This window comes from Lagenorhynchus albirostris, chromosome 8 (assembly GCF_949774975.1).
Source record: "Lagenorhynchus albirostris chromosome 8, mLagAlb1.1, whole genome shotgun sequence".
In the NCBI taxonomy this organism is placed as follows: Eukaryota; Metazoa; Chordata; class Mammalia; order Artiodactyla; family Delphinidae; genus Lagenorhynchus; species Lagenorhynchus albirostris.
Genome location: NC_083102.1, coordinates 92,365,872 through 92,383,879, shown reverse-complemented (window position 1 = coordinate 92,383,879; position 18,008 = coordinate 92,365,872). Strand labels below are relative to the sequence as shown.

Below are 18,008 nucleotides of genomic sequence, written 5' to 3'. Positions count from 1 at the left end.
AGAAGACAATATATTCATAAGAACTACTAGTTCCATATTCTCAGTAAATTAAGAAGACATCCAAATGTCTTGGCTTTTGTGGCGTGTAGTGGAGTAAAGTCAGGGGGGAGGCAGCTTGGGTAAACACTGGAGGTGGCCTAGTGAGCATGACTTGGGATAAGTTGCCCAAATAACTTACTGTCCCAAATAGGACCGTTCTGAGAATGGAATGGTCGCTATTAGTAACGCACTGGACAGACAGATTGATGCAGAAATTCTCCTGGTTAAAATGGCATGTGTGGTCCCCCAGGTTGAAGCCAGACAGACTCAAATCCCAGCTCCGTCTCTGACAAGTTCCCAGCTTCTCTGAGTCTTGGTTTCCTTATGCCTGTAAGTGATTGCCTGGCAAGTAGGAAAACACATACAAAACACCTAGCACTGCGCCTTGAGTGTGTTGAATGCTCAACAGTGTTTTTTTTTTTTTTTTTTTTTTTTTGCGGTACGCGGGCCTCTCACTGTTGTGGCCTCTCCCGTTGCAGAGCACAGGCTCCGGACGCGCAGGCTCAGCGGCCATGGCTCACGGGCGCAGCCACTCCACGGCATGTGGGATCCTCCCGGACTGGGGCATGAACCCGTGTCCCCTGCATCGGCAGGCAGACTCTCAACCACCGCGCCACCAGGAAAGCCCTCAACAGTGTTTTTATTTTGTAAATCATGTCATCATTTTTCTACTGGGAGATTCTGTATGTATTTGTCCACTCTACCAGTGGGGCTGGGGACAGCCAGAGTGTGTCACCTGACAGTCTCTGGTATCCAGCGCTGGGGGCCTGAGGTGCACCCACAGTGGGAGATCCACTTTCTTTGTCCTTGGTCTATCTGCTTTGTAATACTTCCATGCTTTGAAAAATATGATTTAACTCACAGATCAGTCAGATCTATAAAATATTAAGAAGGACGTGGAGCTCTACAGCCCACGATTCCTCTGACCAGGGCCCCATGGACCCGGCTCCTGGCCTGCTGCTCCCAGGCCTTCTCCTCTATTATATTCTGGATATCAAGAACCATCATGCATTGTTGACATGATGGGGCAAAGGAAACAAAAGATTAATTAGAAAATGGTCCTTGCTTTGTTCCTCCCAAATGAAAGAAGCCAATTTCAAGCAGTCTAAATGAAGCCTGCATTTCCCAAAGCCCATTGAGAAGATAGTGCAAAGAAATATAGGGTGCAAACAATTGCAAAGGAATCACAGTCATAATAAAATCTATTTACTTATGGCCCTTACTCTATGTGCCAGGCATTGTCCTAAATATAAAAATAAATAGGTAACATTTCTTTCATTCGGAATTGTTATCTTCATCGAGTCATTCTGCAAATAAATTTAAGATAGCCAGGTCACAGGCACTTACAGATTTGTGAAATGGGTAACCGTTAAACGAGAAATCATCACTTACCACAATTATTGACAGTCCTGGGATGTACGAAGGTGTGAGACTTAGTGTCTGTTCTTAAGGGGCTTATAATTCAAGCAAGATAACAAATTTGTCCATTAAAAAAAAAACAAAACAACCAAACCACTGAAATTGCACAGGCTAAGTGCCCATCATGTGAGTTCAGAGAACAGAGCAAGTATCGAGCGCTGGACAAGCATGGGTGCTTCGGGGAAGGAGTAGGGGGTGACGGGAACCAGGAGGGACCCGGTGAGAAGAGTGGGCGCTCCTGGCAATGGGCCCAGCACCCGCAGAGCCAGGCAGGTGGCTGTATGGGCGCACTAGGCACTGAAAGAGGCTGAGGGCAGTGGAGGGAGAAGGGAGATGGGTGAAGGGTAGACAGAGCACCCAGGCTGAGAAGACCAAAGGAGGGCCTCGAGCACGAGGGTGATGTGAGCAGAGGGTTCTCTTAGGGAGGTTTGCTTGCTGGTGCTTTGCAAAGTGGATTGGATCAGGGAGAAACCAGAATCATGAAGACCAGATGAGGGAAAAGGCGGGGCCAGACCAGGTGGGAGAATGGAGGAAAGTTCCAGGCCCCTCGGACGTGGAGCTCTACAGCCCACGATTCCTCCGACCAGAGCCCCGAGGACCCGGCTCCTGGCCTGCCGCTCCCGGGGACAAGGCTTTTTCCCAGGGTAAATCCTCCAGGAACCGCAATCAGTCAGTTCATCAGTGGGGGGGGGGGGGGGGGGGGGCATGCTTCCTTCCAACCATTTTCTCCCTCCCTCTTTCCCTTTCTCTTTAGAATTCTCTCTCCATTTTGGATGCGGTAACTTAGTCAGCTTTTAATACATTATTTCGTTTCTCAGTTTAATCGATGTGTTAAACTCTTCATTTGATGTGCGTTTTCAGCTGCCTGGGTAGTGGTATAATGCTGAATCTTGAATTCCCCTGCAATGTGTGTGTGTGTGGTGCAGCCGGGGGGGAGTGTGGGGGTTGGCATTAGTGTTTTTGTCTTTTTAGACTGTTGGGGAGGACGTTTAGCATTTAGGAGCTCATCCCAGTATGTTGGGATGCTGATAAACCTGCTTCCTGAGCTATTATACGTCTAAGAATCCCCACCTCTGTTCCCCTGCAGAGCTAGGTCTTTCAAAGAAGTGTTCTTCAAATTCTTCTGACCTTGCCCCATAGTAAGAAATACTTTTAACAACCCAAGTCAACACATACATACATACATACAAAAATATATATGCAAATAAATCTCTCTCTTCTCTCTATAGCTATATATCTATGTCTGTATGTAACTCTATGTATGTCTATATGCATATAATTTATACAAAAGCCCCCCTTTTTTTTCTTTACAAAATTCTTGTTACAAACTACTAAACCAATATAATAATCATTCAAAATATAGTTATTATATCCTTCCCCAATCTGGGCATGTGGTCCCACCGGAATCTTCATTAGGAACCACAGAAAGGTCCAGAAGATACAGCCTCTTGAGTGCCAAGGCCACCTTGTCTTCTATGACTGCCTATCTCCCTCATTTACAAAATGTACCAGATTCATTCCTGGTAGAATGGAGAAAGGATTGGGGGCCTTTTCAGACTGGAGATAAAAGGGTATAAGCACCTAGTCCAGGGATGAATAAATGGGATTCGGACAACCCATCATAAGGTCAAAGAGGAAGGTCTTCCTGCCAACTATTGACTGGGGAGAAGGCCTCCTACTCCTGTTCCTTCCCAGTCACCTCTGTTTCAGGATGATTTCCCCCAGGTAGGCTGATCTAGTTCCCTGATCAAGCAGAACTGGCTGGAGAGAGGTCCTACACTTCCCCTAAAACCTAACCTTTGATTATTTCCATGGAATGTCTAGACTGGGGTGTGCTTTAGGGCCCCTTCTTTGTACTGCTGATAGGGAGATGGGTTTCGTAAGCACTGCATGAGGCACAGCTCAGTGTCAGGGCTAGACATTGGAAAGAATCTGGACTGATATGTTTTCTTAAAAAAAAGTTGTATTCATTGTCAATGGACACAGGTTGCTTCCATATCTTGGCTATTGTAAATAGAGCTGCAATGAACATTTTGGTACATGACTCTTTTTGAATTACGGTTTTCTCAGGGTATGTGCCCAGTAGTGGGATTGCTGGGTCATATGGTAGTTCTATTTGTAGTTTTTTAAGGAAACTCCATGCTGTTTTCCATAGTGGCTGTACCAATTCACATTCCCACCAGCAGTGCAAGAGTGTTCCCTTTTCTCCACACCCTCTCCAGCATTTATTGTTTCTAGAGTTTTTGATGATGGCCATTCTGACTGGTGTGAGATGATTTCTCATTGTAGTTTTGATTTGCATTTCTCTAATGATTAGTGATGTTGAGCATTCTTTCGTGCGTTTGTTGGCTATCTGTATATCTTCTTTGGAGAAATGTCTATTTAGGTCTTCTGCCCATTTTTGGATTGGGTTGTTTGTTTTTTTGATATTGAGCTGCATGAGCTGCTTGTAAATTTTGGAGATTAATCCTTTCTCAGTTGCTTCATATGCAAATATTTTCTCCCATTCTGAGGGTTGCCTTTTGGTCTTGTTTATGATTTCCTTTGCTGTGCAAAAGCTTTTAAGTTTCATTAGGTCCCATTTGTTTATTTTTGTTTTTATTTCCATTTCTCTAGGAGGTGGGTCAAAAAGGATTTTGCTGTGATTTATGTCATAGAGTGTTCTAAGTGTCCATCAACAGATGAATGGATAAAGAAGATGTGGCACATATATACAATGGAGTATTACTCAGCCATAAAAAGAAACGAAATTGAGTTATTTGTAGTGAGATGGATGGACCCCAGAGTCTGTCATACAGAGTGAAGTAAGTCAGAAAGAGAAAAACAAATACTGTATGCTAACACTTATATATGGAATTTAAGGAAAAAAAAAAAAGGTCATGAAGAACCTAGGGGTAAGATGGGAATAAAGACACAGACCTACGAGAGCACAGACTTGAGGATATGGGGACGGGGAAGGGTAAGCTGTGACAAAGTGAGAGAGTGGCATGGACATATATACACTACCAAATGTAAAATAGCTAGTGGGAAGTAGCCGCATAGCACAGGGCGATCAGCTAGGTGGTTTGTGACCACCTAAAGGGGTGGGATAGGGAGGGTGGGAGGGAGGGAGACACAAGAGGGAAGAGATATGGGAACATATGTGTATGTATAACTGATTCACTTTGTTATACAGCAGAAACTAACACACCATTGTAAAGCAATTATACTCCAACAAAGTTGTTAAAAAAAAGTTGTATATTCCATTCCCACCCAGAACACAGGGCATGGGGTAAAGTGGTGTTTATTTTAAAATTAGAATACCAGGACCATACCCTCCTGGGAACAATGAGCTCTTACAGGCTGGGTTTCTTCCTCCTCTGTTGTGACACTTTAGATTATTTCAATCCACACCCGAGTCATAGAGGCAGGTTGGCAAGGAGATTTTTCTAAAGGTTTTTTTTCTCCTGGCTTAGAGCCAAAGGTTTTGTCCTCTGACCTTTTGATTCCCATTCTGCATCTAATCCATGTCAGGTCACCACAAGTAAAACTAAAAGGAGGTTAAGTGGAAAAACCAAAAGCCAAAATCCCAGCAAGCACAAAGCCCCAAGCCTGCGGGCTCAGTTCTAGAAGCTCATCATTTTGAAATAGTGGGATCGCTGGGGTAAAAGACTAGTTCTCGTTTACCTCCCCCCCCACCCCCATTTGTCTGGTGCCTGATTTGTTTCTAGTTGCAGCAGGGAGGTCAGAGCAAGCCAGGAAAATGAATGGAATCAGCCTCCTGCCGGGCAGCCCAGAGCGGGCGGGTGTTACGGATAAGCACAAAGCCGGCTCCCTTTCCTGGGCCGGCGCCGATGTAACTCACTGGAGTGGCAAATTACATCAGACCTACAGCTGTAACCCGACATTATGATTAATTTGATCAGTAATTTCTCCTGTTTTTCATTTTAATCGGTGTGACTATTCTGCTGTGGCAGGTCTTTCAGATCTAATTAAGATAAATTTCCGAGTAAAAGACTTGGCAGACTTTCCGAGTCAAATCCAGGCATCAAGTGTGAAGACCTGCCGTCCCAGTCAATCACCTTTGGGGAGGGCCAGGCGGCATCCAGCCATCACCCATTCACACTTAAGCAAATTCATAATCTCCAGCACTGCTTAGTCATTCTCTCAAAATGTCCCAGGCAGAAAGGGAAAGAAAGGAAAGCCCCAGACAATGTCATTTCTCCCTCTGTGCACACACTCCACTGATTTGCCCAGACTACATGGATAACCCTGTAAGTGGACCCTTGACTGAATCCCTGAGTTGGTGTTTCTGAAAAAGATTTTAAATATATATGTGCATATGTATGTACCAAAGAAACACAGAGATGTCTACACACAAATATGGAACGCGCATACATATAACTGAAGATTTAAAGTCTACAGGGACTTCCCTGGAGGTCTAGTGGTTAAGATTCCTCACTTCCACCGCAGGGGGTGTGCGTTCAATCCCTGGTTGGGGAGCTCAGATCCGGCATGCCGCGCGGTGCAGCCAAAAAGAAAAACAAAACAAAAACAAGATTTAAAGTCTACATACACACATAGGGTCTAATGCAAGCCCACAGCCAGCCATGTGTTGGATGCACATTGGCAGGGTTTAAGGGTGTATTTTCCCAATTTGTTTTCTTTTAGGTCAACGCATGCATTCATATATGCGTCCTAAGGCTAGTGGCTGATATCTGTACAAATTCAGGTAGGTCTCTGTTCTTTGAAGATGAGGATGTTAATGAGCAGGACCTACCTGTTGGATCAGGCAGACATTGGGCTGGTGTCAAGGATGTGCCTGAGTTACTGGAAATACAAGATGACACTTACAGGAAATATAAAACGACAGCCAAGAACTTCAGAAGGGTGGATGTTTTTGAAAACTTTTCTCGCATTTACGAGGAAAACACTGCCTCACCGTGAGGGCACAGCTCCCAATTATCATAAAGCAAATTCTCCATTCTAACAGGAATGGCCATCTCGGAAAACAAACGTGGCTGGAGTGAAGATGCTGAATTTGAACGTCATTTTGTACACGTTCCCACACCCCTGATTAAGAGCATCGAGAAGTTTTACAAGTTGCACTATGGGGTTTTTCACCAGCAACTACATTCTGGCTCTGGGTCTGAATGATTTTTGCCACCTGTTTTGCATGTAGCTTGGCTTTTGCTCTTGAAAAAGTGTATTGAAATGATGATGGAAGAGGAGACTCCCTGCCCCTCAAGACTGAGGCACACAGTCTCAAGGGCACTTTCACGGCTGCGTGAAAGGCAGTGGCAGGAAAATAGGTAGCTGTGATCTTTGTATCTGGTTATGTAGCAAGGCGATCTAGGGTCTAAAAACTGGAAATAAGACCTTCTGACTTCTCACAGAGATCCTGTCGGCTATCTCAGCTCTAAGGTAGTTAGTGACCACAGGCCACTTTCATCTCTTCGTACTTGAGTTTCAATTTGGTGGAAATGCTTTCAACAAAACTAGTGTATTTACTAAATAAAGAGAAGATGTGGCTGAGTCCTCACCCCCAACCTCAGAGTTACTGGTTCTTGAGCCATGGAAGATCAAGACTGAGATCAGGAAGAAAGCCCAAGACAAGAAAGTAGGAGTCTTTCTGCCACCAGGGCATCTACCTCCATCTTCATCTGCAAGGAGAGAAATCATTATGTGATTTAAGTGAGATCTCTTTTCAAAGATGGACATGCCACAGTGAGAAAAAGACTACAAAGAGGCAGATTCGCACAGTGGACAAGGTCTCAGGTCAGGGAGACCTCGGTTTGAGGTCTTGCCTCTCATAGGTCCTTCCCCCTAACTTCCTCATGTGTGAAATGGCGCTAGTGGGGCCTCAAAAGTTCATGGAGTAGAGCTTTGCTACTCAAGATATGGGCGAGGGACCAGCAGCATGGGCATCGCCTGGGAGCTGGCTGGAAATGCACACTCTGGGGTGGGCTCTTTGCCCCAGAGCTACCGAATCAGAGGCTACATCTGTCAAGGTCCCAGGGGGATTCACATGGAACGAAAGCTTGAAAAGTCCTAGTATAGATTAGATGAGTCAACAGTTTAACAGCAGTTGGAACATCTAACAAGCTCTCAATCAGCAGCAGTTGTTCTTGTTTGGAGAGAATGTTAAACATTCTGAAAGGATTCTCTATTTCCCCTGTTACAATTTGAGTATCAGATGTGAATCACCAGGTTTGAGATTCTTCTGCAAATACTGGCTAATAACCCAACTTCAGAATTGGGAAGAGGCTCTAGTGGATAACTACACACACACACACACACACACACACACACGCACGCACACACGCACGCACGCACGCACGCACGCACACACGCACGCACACACACACACACACACACACACACAGATATGGTTGTTTTCATTCCATGATGGGCTGTGAATCTGGGGAGGGGCAGGGCAGAAGTAACACGTTTCATTCTTTTGAGAAATGAAGACCTAGTTTTATTGTATCGCAGAAGCAAAGTTAGCGCCAACTCATGCAGCCAACAGATCTGGTAAAAAGCATTTTGTATAAACAAGAGGTAGGAATTTGCTCTTTTAGAAATGAACAATTGGGAGCCTATTTATTGATATAAGACCACAGGCAGCTGTCCTGAACCCTGGCCCCAGACTGGAATCTCCTGGGGAACTTAAAAAAAATGCTCTTACCCATGCTTCGCCCCACTCAGGTTCAATCAGAATCTCTGGGTGGGACCCAGGCATCGGTATTCTTAAAAAACTCCTCAGGTAATCCCAATGTGCATCCAATGCAGAGAGCCATTGACATTGAGTTTGGAAATTGTCTTTTGGGAAAGAAAGTAAAGAATGGAACAAAATACAGTGGGTGGTGTGGGCATGGCCCCAGCTATTTGTAGACGGTGTGGCTTGGGTGTGTCCAAAAGAGGGAGGGAGTCAAGCGAGGGAGGGAGTCAAGCAAGGCAGGGAGATGATGGGCCCCTGGGGCCTAGAAAATATTTGGTTATATGGGGTCTTTCTGGTATGAAGACCCCCACTTCATCACTTAAGGAGAGTCACTAGCAATGAAAATGGTGTGCAGGTTGTACCTTGAAGATGCTTAAAATGAATCCACTGTGATTGTTACATGCAGGGAGCTTGGAAAATACCCCATCTTTGCTTTCTGCCTTTAATAACTTTCTGCCTTGTCCAGGTTGGTTCCAAGGACCATTTGGTTTTTGCCCTAAATTGTTCAAATTCCTTCCATGGGGTGCAGAATACTGCAGGTGATATAACTACTCTAAGGAATGTTACTTTTTAGAACCTTAGACAAGAGCACAAGACTATTTTCCCTCTGATTTAAAATATAGACATTTCCAAGCCAGCCAGGCTCAGGAGACCTTTCCTTGGGGGAAGTGAGAGGATTTCTCTGAAATCTTAACCTCTCTGAAGCCTTCAACATTGCTTTGCTCTCTTTAAATGCCACATGCATAACCTCCCAGTGCAAAGGACAAACAGTTCAACAAAGAGCAGCCAGCCTCTGGGGGGGTACGGAGTCCAGCTGAGAAGAAGAAGGAGATCCCTAACTTTACTTCCTTTTTATGTCAGTTAAATATCTGCTGGGTAGAAAACTAAGTGGTGGCACCAGGCGGATCCCTGTCAAATGACAGTTCAGACAAAATGCATCGGGTTGGAAAGGTTGCATTGATTGGAGCCCAACTGGGCCTTCAGACACTAGTTCCCAGAAGAGAGCTGTCAGCATACAAATGCACCACTGCGTTCATCTGTGGCCTTGCAGGCATCCCCACTGTGTGGCTGACAACACGGAACTGCCCTTTCCCGTGGATGGCCACTCAGAGGGGCAACTGAACTTTTGCCACATGGGTTCCTCTTATGCATGAAAAAAGAGACTCTGGAACTGGTCTTCTCAATATGGCGCCTTTCTCTATCTTATCTCTGCACTCTTAGGGCCCCAGCATTCGTGTTTGAAGCCAGAATGCCCAATTTACTTCTCAACAGTGGGAGATGAAAGAGAAGGAAAACACCAGTGCCTTGGAGGGTCTTTTTTTATTTTTCTTTTAAATAGGAAACAGAAAAAAGAGCCAGGATGAGAGCTTTATAACTATGATAATGCCCCACAGACAAAGGGTTTTGACAGCCTGGTAACCTAGAGGACTTGGTCCTGGCTACAGATTTTAGACTGAATTGACCTGTTGTTTGGAATCCAACCCCTCTTAAAACACAAGGGTGGAGATCGAGGTTGTCAGGGTATTGGGGACTCTCCTGACTCCTGGAAATTCCTCAGTCACAAGACAGGAAGGGTGGAGACGAGGGGAGGGGAGGGTGTGCCCTCTCCCTGGCCTATTGATTCCATGGGTTTGCCAGGGGCTATATGGTCCAGTGGTACCCTGCTCTCACTTCTCCAGGTCTGGCATGGGGAGGCATGATTCCACGTGCAGTGGTGTGTGAGCAGGAGAAATGATGGACAGTGAAGAAGAGGAGAGGGGAGGAAGGACCGTCTGAAGGAGAAGGTCTCCAAGACCTCAGCCGCCATGAGGGGCACTCCAGCCAGACCCTCCTTCGTTTTTTCGACTCAATGATTTTGCTTGTTGCCAACTGTAAGGACCATCCTTGGTTTCGGCTTTCCCTGCTCTTACTTTGGTTTTGAGTCTTTCCTTCTCTTCTTTTCCCAATCTTTCTATACTTTCTTTTCTCCACTGTCCAATCCATTGGATTAGATGTGTGGATTTTTCCATGATGTTCTAGGTAAGGAAATGCAAGGTTATTTTAGTTGTGCAGATTGTACAACAGAGAAGGAAGCCTTAGAGCAGTGGTTGCTGAAGGAATTTCCCATGGGATATTAATCAGTGTTATCTTAAAAAAATGGTTCAGTGGTTACATAAGTTTGGGAATTTCTTGGTTAAATAATGTTAACTAGACATCTTTACTACAGAATGTCTTTTAGTTTTTAGTATTATAATATTCATCAAGATATACCCAGGAGGCTAGGGTTGTTGTGAGTGGCTCTGAGGAAGGCCAGTTCTGGGGGCATCTTGGGCTCGCTGAGGGGGTACCTCGGGAACGATGGCAGAAGGAGATAATCCCAGCACCAACCTGCTGACTGCAGAGACTACAAGTCTGGAAGAGCAGCTTCAAGGATGGGGAGAAGTGATGCTAATGGCAGATAAAGTCCTCCGATGGGAAAGAGCCTGGTTTCCACCTGCCATCATGGGTGTGGTTTCTTTGGTGTTTCTGACTATCTACTATCTAGATCCATCCGTTCTGTCAGGAGTTTCCTGTTTTGTTATGTTTTTGTGTTTGGCTGACTACCTTGTTCCCATTCTAGTGCCTAGAATTTTTGGCTCCAATAAATGGACCACTGAGCAACAGCAGTGATTCCATGAAATTTGCAGCAATCTAGTAAAAACGCGACGCAGAGCTGTGGGCTGGTGGAAATGCCTTTTTACACGAAAGGAAGAAAAGCCTAAAGTGTACTTCATGACCATGATCATTTCTCTTGCTGCGGCTGCTTGGGTGGGACAGCAAGTCCACAACATCTGTCTCTCCTACCTGATAGTGACTTTCTTACTCTTGCTTCCTGGACTAAACCAACATGGAATCATTTCGAAGTACATTGGAATGGCCAAAAGAGAGATAAAAAAGCTTCTCAAACAAAAAGAAAAATGAATAATGCATCTGCTTTATTCAGTGTGATTAATGGCATATACATTGTCCTTGGGGACAGCGTCTGTTATGCTGTCTGGATACTAAAACATTACAGATGTAGCTCTTTGCTGTCCCTCATTCTGCCCTTAGTTAGTAGAAATTCCGACTTGCCAAGTAAGGCTTTATGCCCAGTGTCTTCATGGGTGTGCTCTCATCAGCTGGCCTTATATGGACAACTCATTCATCATTACCACTTGTCTTGGTTTTTCTCACCCAGGGTTAACTGAACTCTTACTTTTAAAATAATATAGTGGTGAACTTCATCCTTTAGTACAGTTAACAGTGGATTGGGATAACTGTTCAACTTGATCTTTGCTTTAGCTGGATACAAGATAGTGGTCTGTGACTACAGGAAGCTGGTTCTACTGTCTGCTTCCACACTCTGCTTAAACAACTGTCTGGCTTCATGAATACAGAAATCAAGTTTACCACTTTTGATGAAGAGACCAATTAAGATTCACTACTCATTCTGTTTCGATACCGTGGGAGAAGAATCCTCGTGGAATGAAATGAACCTAATTCCATGGCCTAGTATGTGTTGGCTTCTCCCTTGTGCAGAATTTAGCAATTTGTTGGAAACATTGATCCTTCCTCCCAAATGGGGAATCTGACAGGCTTAGAACTCTTGTTCCCGTGCACTTAAACTTGAAGTTAGTATATCCTTAAAGGCTTTTTAGTAGCAGGCTTACACAAGATGGTATTTAGGATTTTTAGCATACTTTTAATTTCAGATTTTCAGCTAACTGCAACTAAAGTACATACTTAATAGGTTAAGAGTCATGTCTATGACCTTCACTCCAAGACCAGCCAATAAAGAACAAAACTCATCCTGTGTTTAGTCAAGATTCATTTCAGTAGAAAATCCTACTAGTTTTTCAAGACCAGAATAAGCCTTTAAAGGTAAGCCTTAAGATTCTCATTTTATGGTAACACTGGCTGCTTTTGGTCCCCATAGATGGAGTAGTTGATATCTGTAGGAATGAACCTCCGAGGGCTGGAAATGTGACATATTTGGGAACAGTTCTCAAACTGATTAACTAGCTGTAATATAGTTTTGTGAATTTATTGCACTGATGCTGTAAAACCTGGACCTTGTGGTATATCTGTTCCTAAATAAGTGCTGTTTTCTCCCCTTCAATATTGCTGTAAAGAGTGGCACTCATGTAGCATATGTTTGACTTTTCTTTTTTAAGGTTTTGTATACAAACGACCGTAATTTACATGTGTTGCCTCATTGTAAATAAGCTTGTCTTCCTATCTGGATTTTTGTGTGTATGTGTGTTCTGCCAATTAACTACTTTTGCAGTTTTAATCCTGTATTATTTCTTCTACTTTGTTTTGTGTAAAAGGGGAAAAATAAAAAAGCTGGAATCCCAAAATCTATGGAATCCATTTTCAATAAAATCTCTTTGGACTAGAATTTTGTAGAAGACACTTTGAGAAATGCTGCCTTATAAAATGCTGGAAGCCAAATAAGGAAAAAAAAATATTTCACCAACAGCCCAAATGAACATTGCAGAGAGGGTAAAATATAAACAGAGGTGCTCTGAGGTCTGACAACGACGCTGAGGAAGCTGTTTCAACTTTCTAACACGCTTATTTCCTTGAATCTGAATGAAGATGATTTTTGCCTCTTCTGGGTTGTTGGGAGAAGAAAATGAGAGGCTGAAGTCCTTAGAGAGTATAAGATACCGCTGAAAAATGCTAATGATTATCAGAACTGTGAACCTATGAGGCCAAATGCATGAAATAATGTATATAAAAATGCACTTTATAAATTTCAAAACACACTGCAAATATTAGCCAAATAGCATCAGGAGTATCTCTTGAGTCCCACATACGTGTCGTGGGTAACGGTGTTTTACATACATAGTTCTTTCTTCCCACATAATTCAAACCATCTTATTTGTGTTATTTCATAAATAGACTGTAAAGCTGGAACAGACTTAAAGATTATCTACTATAAACTTTCCATGTAATAAGTGACACACCGAGTCCCAGAGATTAGGTGACTTGCCCAAGGTCACACAGCTAGTGAGGGGCAGAGCCAGCAACACCAAGGTTCTTCCTGTTTACTCACACACTAAAAAGCACAACTTTGGGAATTTAGAAGGAAATAGGAGATTTTGGTTCTTATTTATATTGATGAAGAAAGCGAGGTTCTGTGGGTTGAAGTGAGAATCCTTTAATCTCCACACGTCTCCTAGGCCTTAGTGCAGCCCTGACCTGTACGGCATGAGCTCTACCCTCCCTCTGCTAAGTCCCCGTCCTCGGAAATCCTCCAAACCTCTCTGACGTGACAAAACTCACATGTCATTATTAGCCGCATTCTAGCTTGTTAGGGGTTTCACGTAGCGTACCGTGCATAATTTTGTGGTGTACATGTGCATTATAAATCCCATGACTATTTGCTCTTTGTTCAACTTCAAGTGGGTCTCTTTGTCTCACAGTCCTCCTTGGATTATAATATCTATAGTCAAGGAAGGCAAAGAGGCAGGCAGGATATTGATATTTTTTGTGGGCCAGCTATTAGGAACTGAAGATACTCTCATACAAATCATCTCATTTAATCCTCACAACGACTCTCCAACCAATGAGGAAACTGAGGCTCGGAAGGATGGGTTGACCTCACCTAACTGCCCAGCAGAACCAGCATCTGAGCCCAGGTCTGTCTTGCTTCTAAAGACCATGCTTGGTACCTCCCTGGCGGTACAGTGGTTAAGAGTCCGTCCTGCAACGTGGGGGACACAGGTTCGATCCTTGGTTGGGGAACTAGGATCCCACATGCTGTGGGGCAGCTGAGCCCACACACCGCAACTACTGAGCACACGAGCCACAGCTAGAGAGGCCGCATGCCACAACTACTGAGTCCTTGCACCACAACTGGAGAGAAGCCCGTGCCACAACAAAGAGCCTGCGCACTGCAACTAAGACCCGAGGCAGCCAGAAATAAATAAATAAATATTCAAAATAAAAAAAAAGATCATGCTTGCCCTACGGCATTATGCTGTTCTGCAAACCTTGCTTAAGGCCACAGTGCACCTCATAGGTGCTTAATAAATGCAGATAATGGCAAAAGTGCTTTCTTTACAATCTGGAGAATATTCACTTGCAAGCCTATACTTTGGGAGTCAATTTAAAAGCCTGTGGACTTTTAAAAACTACAGTGAGATGTCACCTACACAAGTCAGAATGGTCATCATCAAAAAATCTATAAACAATAAAAGCTGGAGAGGGTGTGGAGAAGAGAGAACCCTCCTACACTGTTGGTGGGAATGTAAACTGGTATAGCTACTATGGAAAACAGTATGAAAGTTCCTTAAAAAACTAAAAATAGAGCTACTGTATGATCCAGCAATCCCAGTATATATCCGGAGAAAAACATGGATCGAAAGGATATACGCACCCCAACATTCAGAGCAGCACTGTTTACAATAGCCAAGACATTGAAGCAACATAAATGTCCATCAACAGATGAATGGGTAAGGAAGATGCGGTACCTATACACAATGGAATATTACTCAGCCATTGAAAAGAATTAAATAATGCCATTTGCAGCTACATGGATGGACCTGGAGGTTATCATGAAGTGATAGTAAGTGAAGTCAGACAGAGAAAGACAAATATCATATGATTTCACTTATATGCGGAATCTAAAAACATGATACAAATGAACTTATTTACAAAACAGAAACAGACTCACAGACTTAGAGAATGAACTTATAGTTACCGGGGGGAGGGGGGAGGAGGGACAGACTGAGAGTTTGGGACTGACATGCATGCACTGCTATATTTAAAAGAGATAACCAACAAGGACCTACTGTATAGCACAGGGAACTCTGCTCAATATTCCATAAAAGCCTAAATGGGAAAAGAATTTGAAAAAGAATAGATACATGTATATGTAAAAAAAATAATAAAATAAAGTACAAAAATAAAAGCCTGTGGAAAATTTACCTCAAGCCTATAGGAAATGAACTGAGGCTAAACTACAAGAAGAAACACTTGATCATGAAAGCAGAAGAATATTGTATTAAGTTAACATAAATACTGGCTATGTCTTGCTTATTCAGAGCGAAATGCCAGCCAGCACATTTGGGGCAGCTCACACTGCCACCTGTATCTATGCACATGCAGGCAAAACTGTTTCAGAAGCATTCTGAACTAGACTTTAGGATTAGCTTATCAGCTACATCCAACAGTCAGTGATGGGACCCAAGCTGGGTGTGTGGCTCCACGCTCACCGCTGAACTTGCTGCGGACAAGCCAGGGATCTGCCCCACTGTCGCGATCAGAGTTGGTGCTGTTTACTTGAGAAGGTGTAACTTGCCATGTTCAAATGCTGCAGGAATCTTTCCACGGCCCCTTTTGAATCTGGCATCCTTTCCATCTATTGCTACTTGATGTGAGCGTCCAAAGTCAGTGGTGTGAACATACCACCTTCTTTGCTAAACCCCTTTCTACATGATTTGACTAATCTATGGAGCAGTGGCCAGGAATGGTACATCTAGACAATGACAAAGAAGTACCGCAGTATATAAGTATATACTTGGTAAACTAATTTTTCCCCCTGCCACTCTCAAAGCAATATAAACTTTGTTGTTCCTCCTGGATCTCAAATGCTTCTAATAAATTCTTTGAAATGTCAGTAATGTTGAACTGCGGGTTTTTTTTTTTAAAGGAGATTTTCTTTCTTTCATAAAAGGAAAAATTGTCCCTTGCCAAGAATGTAGCTAAATATGTTTTGTTTATTTTATTCAGGGCTGAATACGGTTGGATAAAGGGATTCCCGTTTCTCACCCAACCTCTTGCTGAATGAAGGAATCATGAATGAAGCCCTCCATTTACTGGATAGTCAAATAAACAGAAATAAATTCATACTCTTTCATATCTGTAGTATAATTAACATTTGCTTAACAAATGTATAGCCTACAAAGCATTTTCATTAGTATGTTATATTTAATCTTCATGAGAACCCTCTGGGCTTGGATGGATTTTCTCATCCATAATAATGACATTTCCTTTGACTAAGAGGAAGACTTACTCACTCCGTGTGGACAATTCCAGTTTTTAAAAGGTCCTCATGGCCTGGGTTGCTCTGGGAGAATGTTGTCTACATAGTAATACTTCTGTCATTTTCACCAAACTTACTTAATCTCATAAACCATAAATTAGTTCAGTGAAAAATATCAGCCAAAGAAGTGTTTTGATTGTCGTAACCTTTCAATTCAATAAAAAGTGATTGGTTTTATTAGACCTGTACAATACACAGGAGGATGGGCTTCTACAGCACCTCCCTGTCCCAATCCACTATCCAACATGCACTTGTTTTTCTACTGTGCAAAATTCGGTACGATTTTCAGGTTCAACTAGAAAGTGGCATCTAACACCTGGTTGAAATTTCCAGTGCACAGAATGCCATTGACCTTGGAGAGTATTTGCTAAGTAAATCATTTACACAGCTGGTAGCCAAGCTGAGACAAGTGAGGAACTCATTTCAGGCACAAAATTTAAGGGTGTTGGGTTTCCCTGGTGGCGCAGTGGTTAAGAATCCGCCTGCCAATGCAGGGGACACGGGTTCGAACCCTGGTCCGGGAAGATCCCACATGCCGCGGAGCAACTAAGCCCATGAGCCACAACTACTGAGCCTGTGTGCCACAACTTTTGAAGCCTGCACGCCTAGAGCCTGTGCTCCACAACAAGAGAAGCCACCGCAATGAGAAGCCCGCTCGCCGCAACTAGAGAAAGCCCATGAGCAGCAACGAAGACCCAACGCAGCCATAAATAAATAAATAAATATGCAATTAAAAAAAAAAATTAAGGGTGTGCCCCCCCACACTGATCAAGATGAATAACATCTAATGCGATATTTAAAAAAAAATCAAAATGAATGCAAAAAATTCATGACCAACAAAATCAGTGTTATTGATTTTTCCTTTTGCCTCAGACTCCAATATGGCTCAATACTGTTACTGATCCTATATTTTAAAATGCGATATTTAGTTCATCATGGATTTTGGCATTCATTTTGATTTTTTAAAGACTGAATTAAAATATGACCTCTCTTGATGACTGCAGTTTTGGGTGCGCTTTGATTCTGCATCTGAGAATGAACACCTCACTTGTCTTATCTTAGTCTTGGCCCAGGTGAGAAGAATTTTACACTTGATCCAGCCCTGTGTAGACTGAGTTCTACTAGAATTTATAATGACCACAGAGGGGTTATCTAAATATGCCTGCCAAAGGTACCAGAATATGCCATCCCAAAATATGCCACTTGGACATGAGGATTATTTTGCACTGAAGGGAACTGAGAATCAGTAGATACAAGAAAAGCTCTCTGCCAACCTCCTGTTTTGCCTAAAAGCAGGACATAAATTTGTAAAGGGGGCTCCCCTCCCCTCTCTACCAGGAAGGACAGGAGTTAATTACTGGAGACAAGTCTAGACCCTTATCAGCCCAGAGATGGCACCAGAAGAATCTGTATAACAAATCTTGCTCATCTACTATGAGTTTCCCCATATATTTGCCCCCCCACAGTTTGCCACACTTAGAAGCTCACAGTCCTTTTCCTCGGTCTTGTCACTTCTCTAAAAATGTATTGTTCTTTTGTTAAGATGCTATATAAGCCCGAGTTTTAACCACCCTTTTGAGTTACTCATCACTAAGTGCTCCCGTGTGTATGCACGATGCATGTGTCATAAACTTTTGTTTGTTTTTCTCTTCTTAATCTGTCCCTTGTTAGTCTACTTTACAGGCCCCTAGCTTGAGAACCTAGGATGAATAGAGGAAAAAAAGAGTTTTTTCTCCCCTGTACCTGCATAGGTCACTCAAGTGAGTTTTAGAGGTTTGTAACATAAAACTCCAAATA

The 18,008-nt window shown here is 43.2% G+C and overlaps 1 protein-coding gene and 1 pseudogene across 2 annotated transcripts in view; one reads left to right on the top strand and one right to left on the bottom strand.

Moving 5' to 3' along the window:
* Positions 1 to 18,008, bottom strand: part of POU6F2 (POU class 6 homeobox 2) — a 451,657-nt gene that overhangs the window by 98,054 nt on the left and 335,595 nt on the right. The window lies entirely within an intron of this gene.
* Positions 10,493 to 11,098, top strand: LOC132524385 (ADP-ribosylation factor-like protein 6-interacting protein 1; annotated as a pseudogene).